This window comes from Micrasema longulum, unplaced genomic scaffold (genome assembly GCF_059751315.1).
Source record: "Micrasema longulum isolate JH-2025_06_02 unplaced genomic scaffold, ASM5975131v1 h1tg002313l, whole genome shotgun sequence".
NCBI classification, from domain to species: Eukaryota; Metazoa; Arthropoda; class Insecta; order Trichoptera; family Brachycentridae; genus Micrasema; species Micrasema longulum.
In genome coordinates this window covers 105,732-129,185 of record NW_028279465.1, presented here as the reverse complement: position 1 = coordinate 129,185, position 23,454 = coordinate 105,732, and positions in this window count along the sequence as shown.

Sequence of the window (23,454 nt, the reverse complement as noted above, 5' to 3'; positions counted from 1 at the left end):
CGTCCATGCGATGATATTTCTTCCCAGAGTATCAAACATCTGTTGTTTCAGTACTTCATACTTTTCATATTATTATTCATAATATACAAAGAAATTGTCGATGTACTATTTGTTTACCCAATAAACCAAATAAATAAAATATACAAAAATCACTTCGATTATAATGAAATTCCATAAAGATTTTGAATCAAAATATAAGTTTAATTCTAAATTTGTTGCAACAGAAAAGGAAAACATTTTTGAGAAGAGAATATGGAAGTCTAGGCAACTACAGGGCTTACGACCTGTCATTGGCCACTTCACACACTGTGTAACATTCGCCATTCTGCCTATGTTTAAACATCCTCATTTCCTCATCTCTTCCATCTGTTGACTTTTGTAAAATAAAAGATCTGAAACCATTATGTGAGTAAGACTCATCCGGCTGAACCAATTCACCAATAGACAACGCCTGAAAACAATTTTCTAATTTTTATACTTCTTCTTTTACCAGGTAGTTGATTCAGCATAGGCAGAATGGTGAATGTTACACAGTGTGTAAAGTGGCCACTTAAACCAGCCAATGACAGTCATAATCCCTTTAAATGCATAGTCTTCCATATTCTCTTCTCAAAAATGTTTTCCCTGTCTATTGCAACAAATTTTGTTATTTTTTTTATTTAAATTATTTATTTACAATTCTTGATGTAATTCCATTGTAATGATGTAATAACTTATATTCACATAAAAGTTATTAATTTAAAAACACTCGGTAAACTTCCACTTATTTGTTTGACCAATAGCACCAATATTGGTCAAACAAATAAGGTGAAGTGTACCAAGTATTTTTTAATTAATAACTTTTATGTAAATATAAGATATTACATCATCAAATTTAGATCTGAATAACTCCCTAGGGAAGAAATTCAGGCTGTCTGCAAACATTTGGACATACTCAAAACATTATTAAATAAGTTCAATTATTTTTAAAACCAAATACATTAATTAAAGTAATTAGAAAAACGACATTTAATAATTACATCATTATGTATGTAGCTTTCCTTGTATTTAATTTGTAAAAATCTCGTAGTGGGTGTGTTTTGTTTACATTATGAATCAATTAAATTAAATTTGCTATCCAACATACGTGTTTATCTTATACGTATACCAAATTTCCATATTTTTAATTTTCTTGTCTTGGGTTTGTAGCTGGACCTTTGGCATGTACAAAATCGTCAAACCACCCTATTGTCTAATCTCTACCGTATTTTGCATTATTATTTAACTAAATGTTTCAAACATAAAATTAAGAATAGTCCAGAAACCGCATGCGCGCATCAAAAAGAAGGCGACTAAACTACTCTTAAAAGAGTTGTTTTACGTTTTGACCCGTTCGTTTCTTTGTTGACGTCACTTAGTACGCAACTACAGATTTTAATTCAACTATGCCGTGTTGTGTCGTTTTAAAGTTTACAAATACTGCTGGGATCTTTAAAAAACAGAATGAGATCACATTTCATGTTTAATTAGCAAATGCATTACTTGAAAATTGAATTATTTTTCCATATGTCAGATTGTCAAAGAAAACAAAATGGACATTTCGTTAGTGTTGCCAAGGTAGTACATTTTTTTACCCTACTTAGCTCATCTAATTAGAGAACTAATGAAAATTGGATCTCGGATTAAACAACGCCTTGGTGGACGTTTGACCGACATTATCTTTAAAAAATCAAATATTTTTTAATTTGATATAAAAATATTCGTTTTATGTAAAATAAAATTTGTTTTATATTTTATGTTCAAAGTTCATTAATTCAACTATTCTTATTAAATGAGCCTTTACTTATCTACTCTGTTATGTCAATCAATGTTTCCGCGTGCACAATAAAATTTTAGAGAAATTAACAAATTGCTTTCTTTTACCGTAAATTTGTGTTATGATTATATTTTTCCCCATCTGGTAACATTACGCGGCGACTTCACGAATGCGCGCGGAAAAAGTGGGGCAAAGTAATGGGATTTTTGGAAACAGTTTGATGTATTCAAATATAATTCTACGCTCTTTCTGGCCTATTCTTAATTCTATGGTTTTAAAGTAAATAGGTATGTCATTTACTCAACGTATAACGAAAGCCAACGTATTATGTTACATACCAACGTACCTACCTCAAAACTTGAAGATAGAGCGTCGGTAGTAAAAATACAGTTATTTCTATTTTTGTATATCTGTAGGATTTAGGTTGCTGAGGGTAGGAGCTCCTACCCCAGTTAGAGATTGACAGAAAAGACGCGAGGTTGCTGTTTGATGTTTATTTATTAAATGGCGAATAAATAATGAATTGTGTTGCGCGAGTGTTACGTCAATGATGGGTTTAAGAGACTACACTTGAACAACATGCTGGAAATGAGTGACTTCGTCGAGCTGGACTGACAGACTGAACTAAACTTGTTGGGCTGACTGACTTTGACTGCGTTCTGTCGTCTCTTTATAGGCGACGTTTCTTTATCGTTCATTTCTTTATGGTGGGGACGATGTGAATATACTGCAAATGATGATCCCGATTTCTATATTTCGATATTTATTTAACACTTTATATACATATACAATTTCAATACATATAAGGGCGGGCATATTGACTTAAGGCAATTTCTTCTTACCTGCCAAAACCGTTCAGTTTGAGAAAATTACATGGACATATTGGTTTTTCTGATTCTATTCAAAATTAAAAAGAAAGATTAACACACTTAAATTTTTTTTTAAATTAACATTATACCCTGAAGAGAGGAGAGGGGATGGGAAGGAAAGAATAATGATAAAGAAAAAACTTAAATATTTAGATAGTGACATTTCAATCTTGGCTTGTAAATAAAGAAAAAGCGTCTCTAATTAATATGTAGATTATTCCACAATCGAGCAGCTACTACTGTGAAAGAAGAGGCAAGAAAATTAGAGCGATGAAAGGGTATTCAAAGAGTTCTCTCGTTAGTAGAACGAAGAGATAGTCCTTGTTGTGATAGAGGTTGGAAGATCTCTCTCAGATAAACAGGCGAAAAGGGATTATTAAAAATATTATAAAGAAGTGATAGAATGAGAATGTATCTTCTATGTCTGATAAAGTTGCATTAAATGTGATATTGGATTCTATAGAAAATAATGATATTGCTTTCTTCGGTCATAACACTATTTCAGATTAAACGTTTTAGCACGTGTGCGTTATCGATTATGGTTGACTTACATATATGTAGCAATTTTTTTATTTTCTATTGATTATGCTTTGTAAATCTAGTCATATAAATAAAACTTTTATTTTATTAGTTGCTTGGAAGAAAATGGCATTTGCCAAAAAGCCCGCTAATGTTTAATTTACGTTACGTACAAAAAGGTAAATAATTTTAAAAAAAATATTAATTTCAAATAAATAACGAAAAGATCGGGCGCTCGAGCGATAACGATATCTCGCATGCTAGAGGCTTCGATCTTGCTAATTTTTACTCCCGTCAGACCGCTTTCCTCCACTTGACCTACCCGTAAGCCAGTTTGACAAGTTCGCCGCGCATTGAACTTCAAGTGACGCGGTTGTGGTTGTAAACAACTTAGTAGAGCAAGGCGGAATCGTTTGGCGCGGATCTCGAACATTCTTCCACTTCGTTTTCGTTACTAGCAAACAAATGAATTATTGCTAATTTTTATTTACCCCTATGCTAATAGCATGCGAAGGAAGTTTGATTAGCAATATTGTGGACAATGAATGAATCCAATCCTCGGAGTATTAATACCGCTCATAGAGCCGCCCGTACGGACAAAAACAATTCTAGGATTACCAATCACGATGTTAGCGACAGTTTACAGCAAAATAATGGGCCGTAGGTACTCAGGGGTATTCTAAATCGTCTCTGCCTCCTGTAGAGTGGTTAATTTGTAAATTTTTTGCGTGCGACTACACTTTCAATGTCAAATAAATACGAACACACGAAACAAAACATTATGATTGTTTGGCAACACTATAGACGTCACACGCGACGTCGCGCGCCAGGTCCGAGCGACAGACAGGACGAAAGCGTTTGGATTGTGTTCGGTGACACACGTTCTTTAGACAAAAACTTGATTTAATTTTAATTGTTACGATTTCATACTTTTTCTTAACTGCTTTATTTTACGTTTTAGAAATTAGATTCCTTAAGTTATTATTAAGAATTTCCTCTCTCTATTATATTAAGTTTAGTTAAGTTTATCTATTGTATATTTTGTATTGATAAAACTGTAAGTACAATCTTTTACTCTATCTGTGCATTACACATACCATGTTAGTCTGAAGATTTATCCAGATCGATCGTGAAGTGAAAAACGTTCTCACGAGACGATTTTTACGGAACGATATCAACGCGGATAAATATTTAGCAATTTATGTGGAACCTACTAGGCAGTCGACATAACCCGACGTTTAGTAGGCAACAAACACGATCATAATTTCCATTTAGAACATCATTGCGGCCTCAAACATTACCCAAAACATTCAATTAGGTTGAGCAGCCTCCGTGGTGTAGTGGTCAAGACGCTTGACTCACACACGAAAGGTTCCGGGTTCGATTCCCGGTGAGAACACAAAAATTAAAATGTGTATTTTCTCAAGCCTGGGTGTTCTGTGATGTAATTCACCACTGTAATTGGGCCTCCTGGCCTGTTGTAGTGAAGAATAAATAAAATAAAATAAAAATAAGAATTGAGCAAACCGTATTAGTTTTTTTATAGATCATTTTATGGTTTATCATCAGTGTGGCCATATATGAAGTAAAGTGTAGTCGCACCCAAAAAATAAAAATCCTCAAATTAACCACTGTACAGGGGGTACAGAAGATTTAGAATAGCACCCAAGTGCCCGTATTCTAATAAATTTTCTGTTTAAAAAAAAACGTTTTTAATTTCAGGTTATCGACAAAGATACGAATTCTAATACAAATATACACATTTTCGTACATAAATATCGATGTTACTTTATACCGTCTCGATATGTACCGATAAGGATAGCGTTTGTATTCACAAACATACGATTTTTTCTTCTAAATATGTTCAATTGTCGGTTACCGACGAAGATGTTTATGCAAATATACTCATTTTCGCACACAAATATCGGTTTTTCTTTATACACAGTCAAAGAAAACTCCGTTAATGTCCCATTGTAATCGAGGACCAGGGCCCCGATTTTATTTGTATTAAAAGCCTGTTAAAAATATGAAATAGAAATAAGTAAATTTTGAAGTCGAATTAAATTCAGACATAACTGTCAGTTTAAAAACGAACGGCTAGATGCAGTGGCTAGACTGGCTAGATGCTGCCCTATTAACATACAACAGCACCTAGCCATAAAATGTTACCACTGTAGAATAATAATTTAGTTATTATATATTTTCCACGTGTTTCTGAGTTTACGTTTCGAGGGCCGGCTTTGTAATCACGTAGTAGATAAATACAGACGATCGTTAAGTATACCGTCTTGGTAATTGTCAAAAGTCATAATAACATCATAGTCAAGCTAGCATTTTTTGCTTGAATTAGGATTTATTGGAGTTTATAATTGCTTAGAAGTGGCCATTATCACAGAAGCCTATTTAAAATATAAATTAAAACTATTTTAAATTTTAACGAAGTAATAAACGCGGACTAAATCTTTGGGGTCGTTTATTGGTTGATTTCAATTATATGATGTCGAGATGAGAAGTGGGTAGAACATTCCGACGTAGATACAGAAGTTAGTATACCGTCTCTATATGTACATCTTTTGTACATATCGAGATAGCGTTCATAATTGAAGCCGTGGTCGGTATACCTGTGCTTAGTATTCGCCATTACTATTAAATATTAATTATGATTTTATGATGCTAATGCTTATTATCACATTACTTGCTACGCATCCCTGCTTGGATGGATTTTCGATTGTGAAGCGGCGTCCTTTGAGGATATTCTCCCTTTTCTGATTTCCAGGGCATTCCGCGGGCTTTAAACACGCGAAAACAACAATATTATGCTCATTTGAAACCTTAACACGTTACAAGTCTAGGATTTGCTGGTTGTTAGGATTCGGAGCTCCTACTCCAGTTGGAGATGGACAGAAGAAACTAGGTTGAGTGTTCGTATGGGTATTATTACATAACGAATAAGATACACTACTTTGTTATTATGCGCGAGAGTAACGGCGATGATGAGATGAACTGACTGCACTTGGGCTACATGCTGGAACTGACTGACTGATATTACCACGCCCTATACTCCTTTCATAGGCCGTTTTTTTTGTTCTTCATGTCTCCATGGCGGGAATACGGTTAATGTACTCCGGGACGTTCAACTTGATATATCATCCGATGTCATTATTGAGTTAACGTCCTGTATGCAATCCTCTTGGTCTTGCCGAATATAATGTATTGTATTCAATAGAAAATGCTGAGTTCCTTCTTAAGTCGTTGCTATAGATTTCAGATAAAATTGTTTGATGCATGTGTGCGTCATCGATCTGTGGACTTTGACCCCTACACATTCACAAAACATTATTGATTTACTTTACACTTTTTATACATACCTACACAAACAGTGGATTATAATTTACGAGTAGAACGTGTAGAACTAAAGAATGGCAAAAAATTTACGACGCAAATATTGACGGGGGCCAATAGCTAGTCCTATTGCTAGTGTTGCTGACTCACGAATCAGACGTCCGAGGTTCGAACCTTATTCTACCCCAACTTAATTCCCATGTTCTAATTACGATTTGTTTGTTTGTTAGTGCCTCGGCACCTTTTAATGTTACCTACGTATTTATTTTCATATTTTCAGCACGGTTGTGGTTCAGCACGGACCTTTGTATTAGGGAAAATACATGTCATTGAAAATCTACTCTTAGGTCAGCATTTGATTCAGGAAGAGGAAAACTTGTCGAAATCCGGCGCTCCCCAAACACTAGATTTGGAGATCGGCCCCTTTGCCTTTGCCTGGCCCCTTTGCCTGGAACCAATTGCCTTCAAACTTACGAATCATCGACAGTCCCAGTCAGTTCAGATCCCAACTAAAATCCCACTTCTTTAGACTATCATACCCTCAATTTTAAATCTGGAAATATAATATATCACTTTAGTTTAGTTAGAATGTAAGTTAAGGTATACACACAACAACATACAAACCATCACGCCGTTTCCCCGTAAGGGTAGGCAGAGAGGATAGAATGCCACAACACTTTGCATACATATCTCGCTTCCTCTACATTCATACATCTTCTCATGCACGCGCGCCGATTATTCCGACTTTTTACATGTCCATTTTTAAGTATTTGTTGGATTTGGTCATGCCATGTCTTTCTCGGTCTTCCTCTATTTCTGCATCAATCAACATTCGCATTGTAAATATTCTTAGCCGTTCTTTCGCTGTCCATTCGTTCTACATGTCCAAACCAGCGCAGAACTTCTTTCTTGATTTTGTCGATAATGCTTGTCTCAGCCTTACATAATGTACGGATCTCAACATTTGTGCATCTATCCGTACATAATTTTACCACACATTCGCCTGAGAGATCGCATTTCGACGGCATTCAGCCTACTTTCATCCCTGTTTTTCCAAGTCCATACTTCGCTCCCATACATCAGGGACGGGACCAGGACTCCGTTGCGAACTGCCAATTTTGCCTCTTGTGATAAACATTTATTTGCGAAGGTGGATTTAAGTGCACCGTTCACTCTATTCCCGGCACTCACCGTCCTTTCAATATCTTTATCAGTCATTCCATCCCTAGTGAACATACTTCCCAGATACAAAAATTCCTCTACTTGTAAGTTTAGATATACAATTGTTAAGCGCCCTTTAGGTGATTTTTTTTACAAAAATGGCGCTATATAAATCAGCCAAATATTATTATATTATTATTACGTTTGGCTGGAAATATATCGGTTGATTACAAGATCACCTTAATGTTATCGTAAATTTTTATATTTCATTACATACTGTATTTATTTTGCTCACCCACAACGTTGTTTTAATTGAACAGGATCGGGTTAGTCACCGCCGATGCAATAATTAAAATAAATCGTTCGTATTTCGCGAATCTGTCAAGAGCAATCGGATTAATGCACTCGACAGTGGCGATAGGGGGGTGTGAGATATACATATACAGGTGGTGGACGTGTGCAGCTGTGTGGGTGAGGCAGAAGAGCCGCAAGTCCATCGTCACGTGTTTACAGTATTACCTACTAACAACCCACTCCGTGACGTGTACGAACCAGGAGTACCTACTATCAAGAGTATCAAGGACTCGCAGTAAGCTTTATATACAATAGCCGTATCACACTGATAACAAAATAAACGACAGGAGGATAAAGACATTTTAAATTATATAAATCTGAGTCAAGTATAATTGATATGATTAAGAAAGGGTCTCTGGGATAGTTTGGTCACGTAGAACGAATGGACGATGAAAGAATAGTTTTTAAGTACTAATGTTGTATTATTTTTATTATTATTATCTAGTTATTCTCGACTTTACTGTGTCATATTTATATTTAGTACATAAGATTTTCTCATGGTTATTGCTATCTTTATTTAGAAATTTTATGTTTCTTTTTAACTTTTTGCAATATATGTTTACTAAATTGTTTAGTTTTAATAATAATAATAATGATTGGATAATTTATATAGCGCCATTTTTGTGAAAATCACCTCAAGGACGCTGTACAATAAATAAATATAAATTGTAATTATTCTTTTATTTCATACTATGTACTACATGATTATTGTGCACTGCTGTGAATATTTCTGTAAATTATTATTTTTTTGTAAAAAGTTCTTTGAACCGTTGATGTACAAATAAATAAATATCATTAAAGAAAAAAGAAACATGCATATATGGCAAAAATAAACGGAAACGTAAGACGAGGACGACCAAGGAAGACGTGGCATGATCAGTTAGACCAAAATCTTAAGTCTAACTAACTAACTAACTAACTAACTAACTAACCATCACGCCATTTCCCCGGAGGGGTAGGCAGAGAGGATAGAACGCCACATCACTCTGTCCTGGCACACTTCCTTTGCTTCCTTCACATTCATACATCTTCTCATGCACGCACGTCGATTATTCCAGGTCTGTCGAGTATTAAGTATTAAGTCTGGTCATGTCAAAAGCAGACAGAACCGAAAGGCATGTATGACAAGATGTATGAATGTGGAAGAAGCTTGGAATGTATGCCAGGATAGACGTGTGTGGCGGTCCATTCTCTCTGCCTACCCCTACGGGGAAATGGCGTGATTATAGTAGTAGTAGTAAATCTGGAGAAAATAATAATCACGGGCAGTGTGCCAGGACGAAGAAGCAGAGGCAGAGCTGCAGCTCGATAGATCGACCAGGTGAAAACAACCTCACGGGCGACCCTATATGGAGCTGTGGAGAGGGCGCATAGCCGTGAAGAGTGGAGACGCTTTGTCAATGGAATGGCTGATGAGAGTATCAATGATCACGACCCTCAGAACTGAGGAACGACAGAGAAGAAGAGTAGTAGTAGTAGAAGTGATATAAGCTCTAATATTTATAATATAACCGTGAAAGTCCTCCAAGCGCAAGAGCCTACCTTTTTATGGAGAGACATAGCGTAAACATAATCTATCTTTCCAATCCTCAAAGATAGATTGGTTTGCAGCAAAACTGTCCATCTCCACAAGTCTGTACAGTCTGTCTTGTACGGCCCTCTTTAGCTCTATAAATGATCTACAGCTCATATCTTCGCATTAATCCTCAAGGTATTCTCAGCAAGGACGCCCCCTGTAGTTTGTCACCTCAGACATCTCCTCTATTACCCCTTAAAGGAGACCCTCCTGACGCTCTGTGTTCAATCCATCTGACATGTCTGTGGGAGATAGTCTTAAGCAGATACCTTACCGTCTTTTCGAGAAATTCCTCTAGCCTCTGCTTGTCTCTTTCAGATAGGCACTATGTCTTATAGTCTTTATTTATTTATTATGGATAACTTATATAGCGCCATTTTCGTAATAAAATACCTCAAGGGCGCTTTACATGGTGATTCTATTGTTAAGTTAATTTAATTGAAACTTTTAAATTTGTAATTTAATTAAAATAATTTATTTTGTTGTCACGTGCTACGAATTTATTCAAATGATTTAGAGAACAAGTGGGTTTTAAGTTTTTTCCGAAACATCACTTCACTTTCACAGCCTCGCACCTCTGCTGGGAGAGCATTCCATGCCATAGGGCCTGCGACCGCAAATGCGCGTTCACTAAATTTAGTGCGTTGTTTGCGTAGAGGAAAATGGCCCTATATAAGTTATCCATAATAAAAAGGTAGGAATATTGACATGTTTTTTTATGTTATTCCTAGGCCTTATATAAGTATAATTATGTTGTGATTAATAAAGTTCGGATTTTCGATTGAATTTGTCGTTGTTTATGCATCGTCTTTCCGTGCTGTGAGCCCAACCGGTTTAGCTGCAAATATGACTATAGGGATCCAGTGCACTCGGAACACCAGTGCATTAATAGTGGGGTCTATTTGAATACCTCGGCGAGTAGAGATGTTTGTAAACATTGCCTTCCTCTATATTATCGTTTCTCAAGCTAGGAGTCGTGAAAACGTTAAGAATTCATAACACGGTTGAAAAACACCAATTTCACGTATTGGAGCAGCGGGCTGTATAATCCGGTGGAACTTCAAATGAAAATAGGTTCTTCGGGTTGAAATAATATCCTCGTATTTCCGGATTTCCTCCTCTGGTACAATCGAACGCGAATCCTTAGCTTCTCAGCTTTCACCCCAGCTCTTCGCAAATCAAATAAAAAATTGTGACGTGGCCGGTTAGGTCGGCAAACGACAATACTCCAATCAGACTAAATTCAGTGGAATTTCTTTTTTTCTAATTTTTCTTCTCAAATACATCCAAATTATCCTCGTCGCAAGACGTTTGTTAAATCTGTATGTTATTGAAGAGTTATACTGGTTTATTGCAACATTAACAAATATCCTTAAATACTTTGTCTTTAAAGGTGTCAAAAAATACAATAATCTCCCTAATGAACTAAAAATTATTAAATCTAATATATCTATAAATAAATTCAAAGTAAATCTAAAGAAATTTTTTGAACAAGTGTTAAAACGGCATTTAATTTTGATTAATATGAATGTATTTATTTTCTGTTTTACTTTATTTATTACTCGTATATTCAAAATTATATATTATATATCTTATAAATAAATAACAACTAAAACAGTGTAAGTCACTCTTCAACCACAAGAGTTAGTCTCTTTTTTTGGAGAGTTACAGTTATAACATTTCCTAGATGTATAAAAGTATATTTGGTTAACCAGTACTAAATTTTGATAACGCCTAATACTAATAATTCCTTAGGCATAAACGATTCATTTTATTATTTCTTTTATACAAAAAAAAAAAATGCTTTTAAGTAGAATATAATAGAAATCAAATTGTGTTAGAGTGGGTGAGTGAGACCACGACACTAGCAAAGGGAACAACATTCGGTTTAAAATTATTTTTAAATTAATTTTTAATTTTGTTAAAAATCAGTTTTACTGATTATTTATTTCGATAAAGACATGAGAAGGAATGTCAAAAACCGACCAAAACTATTTTGCTTACTAGTAAGGGTTTTGACGTTTGTATTAAATAATTTTATAATTAATTAAATTACCGTTCTTAAGTCACTTTTTGTTCCAAACAATACAAAAAGATTGAGCAACTATGCTCTCTATTATCGATTCCATTCCCTTTCGCTGATGAAATCAATCCGTGTGGATCCATTATTTCCATCCAATGTTGTAATAAAATTACATGAAAGGGATTTGTTTTGGATGCACGTTCCACTTCAGGATTTTATTGTACGTGGATTATTCAGACTTTATAAAGCCTGGAGTTTCGAAATGTTTACAAATCAGCCATTATGTTTTCATTCAATTTGTTTACTTTAAAAGTCCACTCTTAAATTTAAAAATGAAAAATAATAAAATGAATCATTTTAAAATGCAGCATGTTTCCTAGCATTACGCTTAATGAATTATAAGTATTAAGCGTTATCAAAATTTAGTACTGGTTAACCAAATGTAGCATAGTTTGATCATATGTTTCATAAGGGTAAGGTGATCAGTCTTGCGCTTCAGGTGCCAGTCCAGGAACAATGAAATATCGCAATTGAACAAGTCTTTAAAAATCAATATTTCTCGTCCACCTTGCCAGAAATTGAACCCAGGACCTAAATAATAGTTGACGAATGCGTCAACGAAGCGGACCTATCTCCTCTCGATTTCCTTACTCAAGATTATTACCAGTGAAATCTAAAAGTGTCATACTAATAAGTAAAAATTAGTGTTTTAATATACTATTATTATTATTATAATGGATAACTTATTTAGCGTCTTTTTCGTAATATAATACCTCAAGGGCGCTTTACATAGTGATTCTATAGTTAAATAAATTTAATTGAAGCTTTTAAATTTGTAATTTAATTAAAACAATTTATTTTGTTATCGCATGCTACGGATTTACTCAAATGATTTAGAGAACAAGTGGGTTTTAAGTTTTTTCTGAAACATCACTTCACTCTCACAGCCTCGCACCTCTGCTGGGAAAGCGTTCCATGCAAATGCGCGTTCACTGAATTTAGTGCGCTGTTTGCGTAGAGGTATAATAACTTTTCCTCTCGCCGTAGACGTAGCTGATCTAAGCGTAAGACGCTTGTCAGCTAGTTCATCTGGAATGCGAATTTTCCCTTAGATATTCCGGAGCAGAGTTGTGCAGTGACTTATACACCGCAAGACAAATAAATTTACGAGTTCTCAAAAAAAACTAAAATTGACTTATAATGAATTATTCTTGATATTTAATTAGTTTTTTTTATATTGTTTGACATATGTGATGACTACTCGTTATTTCAAGGTTAAAATAAAAAATCTTACTCATGAATTGTACTTAGAAATTGCCATTATATATCAGGTATCAGATTACCCGAACCTTAGAGACCCATAACGGTTCATTTATGGTCGAGTGTTTGTGATGGAATAATAAAAGACATGTTATTTTTTAATTCATATTTAAGAAGTAGGTTCTTATCGCTTTATTTTAAATTAAAGTATTTTACATTTAAACATATTTATAACATTTAAAAATATTTAGTACTTAGTGAATTCACCTTTATTTTTTATAACATGTAAAATTCTATTATTTAGAGAAGCGTAAAGCGAATCTAAAATTTCTGATGTTATTTCTTCTTCCCAAACTTGAATTAAGTTTTTTTTTAATTCCTCAATGTTTTTTGATTTTTTTTTCCCGACTTTTTTTTTCATAATCGCCCATAAATTTTCTATCGGGTTCAAATCAGGGCTATTCCCGGGCCACGTCAACGATTTTAAGCCAATTTTCTCCTTGAATTCATTGATCTATAAAAAAACAATAAATTATTTATCATGTGGTCACAAAATGCATTTAAAAATATATATATTTGTACTCACAGTGCGGGCTCTATGGCACGGCGCAGAATCGTCCTGAAAAATTGGGTCCGCGGTATACTGCGTAATGTCCTCGATTGTTGGAATAATATGTTTTTTTAACACTTTTTTGTACTGAATGGCATTCATCGTACCCTGTACAAAATTTAAAGGTCCTAAACCGTATGCTGTCATGCACCCCCAAATCATCACGTAGGGTGAATGTTTAACGGTTCGAGTGACGCACGACGGATGATATCTTTCCCCACGTTTTCGTCGAACTATCTTTCTGCCGTCTGGACCAAAAAGGTTGAATTTTGATTCATCAGAGAAAACAACATTTTTCCAATCCTCCAAGGTCCAATTCTGGTGCTCTTTCGCCCAATCCAGTCTAGCCTTCTTCATTTTGTCCGTGAGTAATGGTTTCTTTGCGGGACTCCGTGCTTGGAAACCATGCTCCAACAGCCGCCTGGACACTGTTTTTACTGAAAATGTTGATGTGCTGGTAGACTGCACCTCTGCGTGTATTTCAGGTGCCGTTAAAAATCGATCGCGCATAACAATTTTTTTTATTAAGCGATCATCTCGGGCAGATGTCACGCGCCCCCGTCCGCTTCCTTTTTTCCGTTCTATGGATCCAGTTTCTTGGATTTTTTTTAATAAACACCTCACTGCACCTTCTGAATACCCAACTCGACGAGATATTTCACAATTAGATATGTTTTCTTGCGACAATGTGATTATTTTGGATTTTATCGCAATCGACATTTGCTTTGCACTTTCCATGATTATTGTGTTATGTTCACTCAAACGCGGGTAAAACAAGACTGTTGAGACATTTTAAAATGTAAATATTGTAGAAAGGTGACACATAGTGTCCTTAATTTATTAAACAAAAGAAAGAGGTATCGATAAAGGATTTCTTAGAAAAAGGGTTCAGTAAAGTCAAGGGGCGCGGTAGCAGGTAAACTCGTAAATTTTTTTGTCTTGCGGTGTACATAATCTAATGATTCATAATAATATGTGTAATCAGAAATTAAATTGTATTGATATTAATAACATATCTTTAACTTCCTTTAAAAGTGAAATTTCCAAAAATAATTGAAGTTATGATGTTGCGCCTTGAATCCGCAGCCCATATTATGCAGGTTATGTGCAGTTCTGTATGTAGGCACATCATAAATGCACACTGTATGGTCAACTATAGTTGTATTATTTATTATAATGTGCATCTGTGTGACCAATATTCATTTACATTTCTAGTAATATTATAAGTTTTGTATGATTAGTTATTTTATGTTATGTATAATTTTTATGTGACAACATTTACAATAACAATATTATTTGGAAGCCTCTAATTGGACTTTATGATATGTATTTATGGTATAATTGATTCTTATAAATGTATAAATGTCTGTTGGCTTTCCAATGAAATAAAATAAAAAATAAAAAAAATAAGCCAACAGAGTTTGTATGTGTGGAAAACTAGAACTAGAACTGGAAAACCTCTGTGGAAAACGTAGCCAGTGTAATTCCCGAAGTAGTGGAGTGATATGACTGATCTTAGAGATTCCAAAAATAAGTCTCGCTGCGGCATTGAATACATCCACACATGTTCTTCGCCTTATAAACCTAACCGTTCCTTGCGAAAATATCCACTGTTTCTTAATCTCAGTTGAGAAATCTGTCTATTGCAATATATTGTATTGTATATGGTTCAGCACGTTGGTTTAAGCCGAACTCGCTTTCTTTACTTTAGGCGAGTCATTTTGTTTATTGGTAGACCTGCATGTATATAATACTTTTTTTTTTAACTACATATCGTCGCTTCAGTTCGTTTTTGTCCAACAGACCAAAACACAAATCCGCAGAAATAGAGCTTTAAGAGTTTTTTTACGAGATAGGCGTAAATAATGACCACAACTTAAGACAGAATTCGTTAAAAAACCCCTTAAACAATTTTAAATTAATTTTTTTTCATTTTAATTTTATAAATAAAGGCTTTCTTAAAACTCTTGTGCACTTAACTCAATTTCTTTAAAAATGGTCTGTTCGACAAAAACGAACAAACGATATATCCAACACATTATAATAAAAATCCTCGTTGACCTTAATAGTTTTTATTTATTATATTATATGGTATTGAACGCGTCATGCTTCTTCTGTTTTGGGAACATTATCGTTTCGCGCTTGTGACTGATGACGCCATAAAAAAGACGTGAAAGTAAAAACCACTATGAGCACGACACAAAAATAAAACTAGGAAAGTAAACTGCCGGTTGAATCGTTCGTTGTCTCATTTTGTGTCTTGCGCCAAATGTTTTATAATTATGTATTTCAAGCTTTTTCCGCCACTTTGCTCGCGTGGAGAAATGACTTAATTAATTGTTTTGTCGTTTAACAAAAATAATTTTCCCGTTGGAAAGATAATTTTTCGAGATAAAAATTAGCCCGATCAATTGCCGGCCCTCCCGCTATCGCTTTAAAAAAAAGAAAAACTACAATCTGTCAGTCTTTGGCAACCTACCATCGTTGTTTGGTTATAATAAATTAATTGATTTTTCCACTTAGAATTTTCCCGAGAGAGATAAAATTTATCGTGTACACTTGTTAGCTCTTTGGCTATCCTTATTTGGAAAATCACATCATTCAGTCGCTCTGTTGCGACGTGAAAGAAAAATTCATTTTTCCACCGAGAAATTTAACTGTATCTCTGTTTAAATCACGTCTGAAGGAACATCTCCTTTCTCTTCCTTAATCTCTCCTTCTTTCCTGTTTTCTCTTTTTTCCTTTTCCCATTGAGTCATGGTATTGATTTAAGATCATTTTTCATAAATATTTTTTTTTCTATTTTTATATACGTATCTTTAGCTTTTTTCTATTAAAAATGTTATTGTAATGTAAATGTAACTTGACATAAAAAAAAAAAACTTTTATTTTATTGCTTGGTTGGTAGAAAATGTTGTTTGGCAATAAGCTCGCTAATGTACAATTAATGTTATGTACAAAAAGTTAAGTAAATAAAAAAAATCACTAGAAAGAAAAAAATATCTTTTCGGGATAAAAAGTATGCAAAAAATTACATTGATCTGTGGCTCTGTTGCGACGTGAAGGAAACACACATACGATGACGAACACTCTTTCGCATTTATAATATTAGTATGGATGAATTAACTTTTTTTAAACCACTGAACTTCTGTAAAGTGCCATTTAAAAAATGTGAAAAATCATAAGCGATTATATTTTTGACGTGCGCTTTAAAAAATATTCCCATTTCGACTGTTTTGCGTCAACTAGAAAGTTCGTTTGTCAATTAATATCTGTCAAAATAAAACATTCCATTAGGTATTTTGCATTTTATATTTGACATTAGCAGGTCTTCCAAACGACCTTGCGTTTTTGCTAATGGTTTCTGGCTAATTTTTTTGCAGTTGAAAATACTGTTGACCTTGTGAACTTTGAAAGTTTAATGTTTTATCCAACACTCTGACATGATTGCCAACCCACTTTTACTTATTCCCTGCTTCAGAATCATCACAATCATCACAATCATTAGCTGACTGCGTCATTCAGGTCCGCAGCACTCATAATAAATATATCACTTTCTTTTATATTCATCATTTTTTTCGTTCGACATTTTTTAACCTATATTGAAATAAAATTATATTTTTTTCTTCTCTTAGCGGGTCATACCTTAAAAAAACTTCAATCTTATGGTTAATGTCCTATTTTTTAATTTTATGGTTTATATTTAGGTGATTAAGGACTAAGGCCGGGTTACTTGACCATTAGTTCAAAGTCAAAAGTAATAGTTAAAATACACAAATTAATCATAAAAGTTATATTTAAAAAGGCGTCTACTTTTCTCAGTGCTCAATTGTATAAGAAATTCAAGGTTTTAGATATAAAATCTTTATTTATAAAGAATAATAATTGTTTACTTCAAATCCGTAAGGACAACATATACGACGCATAAAAATATTTCTGTCACGAAATTACCTATGAGATCTAGAATAATTATTGGTAACATCTTAATTCCAAAATCAAAAACAACAGGACAATATTGTTATACTTACAGAGGAACATTTTTATTTTTTGAAATAAATTAAGAAAATTAAAAGAACAGTCAGGAATGCAAAATATTTAAGAAAGAAGTCAAAAATTATATTCATAATTATTTTGTAAATGGCGCTCATTGAAAACACTACATATTTTGTAATTATGGAAATATTTATGAAGCAAAAATAGAAAAAAAATAAAAATTGTAAACGCCTCTCTCCATCATGTACACAAGAATGGCTCTTCTCTTTTTTCTTTTTTTTTTATTTATTTACAATTTTAAAAAACCCGTCAGGGTTACATTAGAAATTTTATATTGTCTAGTCATTTTATGTCTCGTCTAGTCTAGTTAGTTCAGTCATCATGTGCTTTTTCAGATTGATTTCAAATTTGTCGCCAGTAAAAGTTTTCAAGTAGTAAGATAAGTCGTTATAGTGTTTTAATGGGAAACGATAAAATATGAATAAATATAATATTTCGTTTTGTTTTTATTTATTTGTACTTTTCGCCTTTACGTATTTTTTTGAGCATGTTTTTATGTATAAAACATTCATAAATAAAATAAAAAGTTGAAAACGACGTATATATTTTTTCTGAATAAACGATAAAAAAAAACAAAATCAAGTTCTTCAAAAGTATTACTTTTGCGATGGGGTGCGAAACTATCTGTATTTTTCTTACAAGGTACCGTGTTTTAAAAAATAACGTATGTGATAATCAATTCGGAACAAAATAGTAAGCGTACGTAAAAGGCCTACCTACTCAATAGTGGGTTGTACTGTTTTGTTCTAGTTTAACAAAAGACATTAATCGGTGTTAACATGCGTACTATGGAATTGATAATCTAAATAGCTTTTTCTTATGTTCTATTCGTGCCCAAAATGGATGCTCTGTACCACTTTTTGCCACGTTTTGTCTACTTTTTAGTACTATTCCATAGATTGTGATCTAATGCGCAAGCTTTGTTCAAAAGTTATGTAGGTAGCAGGGTGAATCGCGTATAGAAGCGATTATGCGCAGCTTACCATTGTATTTGATTATACATGATAATGTTTTACGGTAACTTTATTTACAGAAAAACAAAGAAATAATTTTTAAATTTGGTAATGTATCAAAAATAAAACACGTTTATTGGATTTTTATTCTACTTTATTTTTTTAATGTACATTGTAACGGGTTTCGTCTTGTTAGGACATTTCCAAACTAACTTAAATATTTACAGAGTTTTCTTATTAAAAAAATATAGTTAAAACTCTCTCTTTTTTTTCTTCTTTTTTTTTTCAAAATAACCTGTATAAATGAAATTAATATTAACATCAAACTATTATAACAATTATATTAATTTTAAAGTCATACCCTTACAAATATTTTTTAATAATACGAGTAGACGGCTTTCCTCAATATACCCATAATGTCCCTCATAAAATATACTCTGTAAACCCTAATTGATTTTTAATTACTTTACTGAATTGACAGGCGCCGTGGCGCAGTTGATTAGACGGCTATCTGTAAAACTGGCGTCGCGGGTTCGATTCCCGCCAGTTGCAAGAAAAAAAATCCAAGAAAGATTTTTTTCTCAATTGGTCTGGGTGTTGTGGTGTATTTTTCATTACCTTCTTCCATATTCCCTCTATCCCACCTGCTGACAAGCCTCAAAATAGAGGCTTAGCGGGTTATTCCTTTAAAAAAAAAAAAAAAAAAACTTATCTCGGCTTATATAAAAATCCCCAATCAGTAAACAGCAATTATTTTTAGTATATAAGAAAACTTTGTAAATATTTAAGTGAGTTTGGAAATGTCCTAACAAGACAAAACGGTTCACAATATACCCTCTTGTACATTAAAAAAATAAAGTAAAATTAAAATCCAATAAACGTGTTTTATTTTGGATACATTACTAAATTTAATATGGAATTCTACCAATTGTCTGCATACACAAAAAACCCATTGATATAAATTTTTATACTAGATGCAGCACTAAGCATCCGTCTTGTGTTCCATTCAACTGAGGTTCTGGAACTTATCTATACTTCAAACCCTAAAAACATTATCCATCAAACATCAACAGATGAAAGAATTGCAGAAATATAGTTTTTCAAATATGGGCAGATGGTGAATGTTACACAGTGTGTAAAATGGCCACTTAAACAAGCCAATGACAGGTCATAAGCCCTGTAGATGCCTAGACTTCTATATTATCATCTCTTAAATGTTCTTCATATCTGTTGCTATATGTTAATAAACATTTATTTGTTAAACATAATATCGTACTAATGTTCTCCGAGACCAGCAGTTATGTAGCGCATTCAGTCGACCCAATTTTTGACCACTTTTTCTAAAGCTAGGGTTTCCTAGGACAGCGGTGCCCGTATCTTAACGGCCGTAGTGAACGGTGATGCGGTGGGAAGACGTCGTAACGTCGTCTAGAGAGTAGTTTCCTAAGGAAACGGTGTCAAATGGTGTTAATAACACAGTTAAAAAATAAAACCACTCTCTAGCCACCTCTACGACAGCTGTCCACCGCATCACCGTTCACTACGGCCGTAAAGATACGGGCACCGCTTTCCTAGGAAACCCTAGCTTAACAAATCCGGCGAAATGATGCGTGTTATATTGGCGTCGAGTACGTAGCCCTATACGCCCTATAGTAAATAATCCAAAGGCGTCAAATAACAGGATCGTGCAGGCTAATTAACAGGACCATTTTTGAAAATAATGTTGTCGCCGAACTTGTCACGTAAATTCGTGGTTTTGCGAAGAGCCCCATACGTTTTGAACACAGAACAATGATTTTTAAGGTGATAATAATTATCTGGCTGAATTGTTTTCCCTGCTAGACAATTTCCATTTTTATACATTTTCTTCGACCAACTGGTTTAAATTAATAATATTTCGAGGTTTTCCAAATTTTTGATTTATTATGGATAACTTATATAGCGCCATTTTCGTAATAAAATACCTCAAGGGCGCTTTACATGGTGATTCTATTGTTAAGTTAATTTAATTGAAGCTTTTAAATTTGTAATTTAATTAAAATAATTTATTTTGTTGTCACGTGCTGCGGATTTATTCAAATGATTTAGAGAACAAGTGGGTTTTAAGTTTTTTCCGAAACATCACTTCACTTTCACAGCCTCGCACCTCTGCTGGGAGAGCATTCCATGCCATAGGGCCTGCGACCGCAAATGCGCGTTCACTAAATTTAGTGCGCTGTTTGCGTAGAGGTATAATAACTTTTCCTCTCGCCGTAGACGCAGCTGATCTAAGCGTGAGACGCCTGTCAGCTAGTTCATCTGGAATGCATGGTTCCCTTAGATATTCCGGAGCCGAGTTGTGCAGTGACTTATTCATAAGCCAACAGAGTTTGTATTCGACCCTCTGTGGAAAACGTAGCCAGTGTAGTTCCCGAAGTAGTGGAGTGATATGACTGAACTTAGAGATTCCGAAAATAAGTCTCGCTGCGGCATTCAATACAGATTGTAGGCGAGTCATTGGTCAATGTATACCTATTTGTTACGCAGTGCGTAAAGGGTCTCTTAAACCAGCCAATGCCACGTTATAAATCTTTTGTTTATTTTTATTACCTTATACTTGTTTTTTATTTTTTACTATTATATCAAATTGCATTGTAGTATTGGCAAATACGCATTTCATGTATGCATATTTTTATTCCTTATTTTTTCGCGATAATATTTATTTATTTATTAATATTTTTTGCTTACAAACTATAGTTAACAATAAAAATAATGTGACCTCACTGGGATTTCCCGTGCCGGGAACACTTAACAATATACTTTGAGAATAAACAAAGAAGACTAACTTAAAAAAACGAAGATAATTAACAAATATTCAGACAGTGTTAAAAATAAGGTATCTATATTATTTATATTACAAAACACACACTGAAAATAACAAAAACCTAACATAAACTTGTAGAGCAGTTGGTTCAATATTGATATGGGCGAATGAGACAATCCATTTTACTTCTACCTAGCTCCACTATCCATTTTTTTATAGCCTTTTTAAACATTTTCTTGTTACTAATTGTTTTTATAGATAGTGGAAGTAGGTTATAGATTTTAATTGAATAATACTCAATATCCCTTTGTCCGAAAGTGGTTTTAGTTTGTATTGTATTGTATTGTATTTGTTTAAGTTGTTTATGTGTTGAGGATCTAGTGATATATATGCTTGCTTGTTTATTTATTTAACTTAAATTTGTCTTTCTTGCTTACCGAAACACTTTATTTACTGTGTTTGCCATACAGAATTTATTTCATAAGCTTATGTCTTTGCATTTTTCGTTTATATGCTTACTGTTTTTTCTTGGATACCTTTTTTATTACTGTTTTTTTTACTTTGTCAAACTTTTTATTATATCCTTTCTAAGTATGTTATTACGTATTTATTTTTTTTTGTTTTTAAATGCCTTTTGGGCGTTAATGAAGCATTGTTAATGGACGAGTGCTTTTGACTCGATGTAAAAATCACATATTATTAAAAACAAATGTTTGATCTAGTCAGAATGTAAAGCATAGTGGGCATAGCATCTCTACTCAATTTACTTTTACCTGAGAAAGCCATCGAGTCGATCAGTCGTCAAGGTTTCAGGTTATATTTCACTCATAGAACTTATTCTTCATCGCGGAATATACATCACTAATATTAATTATTCGTCGGTAAGTAATGACTGTGTGGAATGAATAATAAGCGGTGAGAATTTTAATTCAGCGTAAAATAAGTTGTTGGAAATAAAATTATGCCGCCACAATTAGTGAAGTGATTATACTTTCTTTATTTCCATTCTCTGAATTTAGTTCACGACAAAAAAACAATGGCGGCGCTCGTGACGGCTCGGCATGACTTTTGAACTTTTGTATTTCCTCGTTTGTAACTCAGTTCCAAGTAGTCTGCATCTTCAGTAATTTTGTTACACTTTTTGTTCATTTTTATATGACGAATCAGTCGCCCATCCGATCAAATTTAGAATAGTGCGCATACAATAAATTTTATTTATTTATTCGATCTTCAAACAGTACAAACATACTCATGAATGCCCTAATCATAGAATTAAGAATAGTCCAGAAGGAGCGAAGCGTAGAATCATATTTAAATACATCGGATTGTGTCCAATAATCCCCCCACTTTCGCCGCGCGCATTCGTGAAGTCGCCGCGTAATGTTGCACGATGGGGAAAAAAATCATAACACAAATTTAAGGTTAAAAAAAAGCGATCTGTTAATTTCTCTAAAATTTTATTGTGCACGCGCAAATATCTATTGACACAACAGAGTAGATAAGTAAAGTGTGATTTAATAAGAGTAATTGAATTAATGAACTTTAAACTTAAAATATAAAACAAATTTTATTTTACGTAAAACAAGTATTTTTATATCATGTTAAATAATATTTGATGTTTTGAAGAATGTCGCTCAAATGTCCACCACAGAGTTGTTTAATCCGAGGTCCAATTTTCATTATTTATCTTATTAGATGAGCAAAGTAGGGTAAACAAATTTACTACCCTGGCAATACTAACCAAATTTCCATTTTGTTTCTTCGACAATCTGACAGATGGAATTATAATTTAATTTTTAAGTAATGCATTTGCTACTTAAACATTCGTTTGCTAATTACACATGAAATGTGATTCCATCCTGTTTCTTTAAGATCCTAGTAATATTTCTACACTTTAAAAGGACACAACACGGCATAGTTGAATTCAAATCAGGAGTTGGGTACTGAGCGACGTCTACAAAGAAACTAATGGGTCAAAACATAAACCTACTCGTTTACGAGTAGTTTTGTCGCCTTCTGTTTGATGTGCGTATGCGGTTTCTGGACTATTCTTAATTCTATGGCCCTAATATTTACTTGAATCTAATTATCATTTATTCCAATATATAACAATGAAATACAACTTTGTTTTTTTGT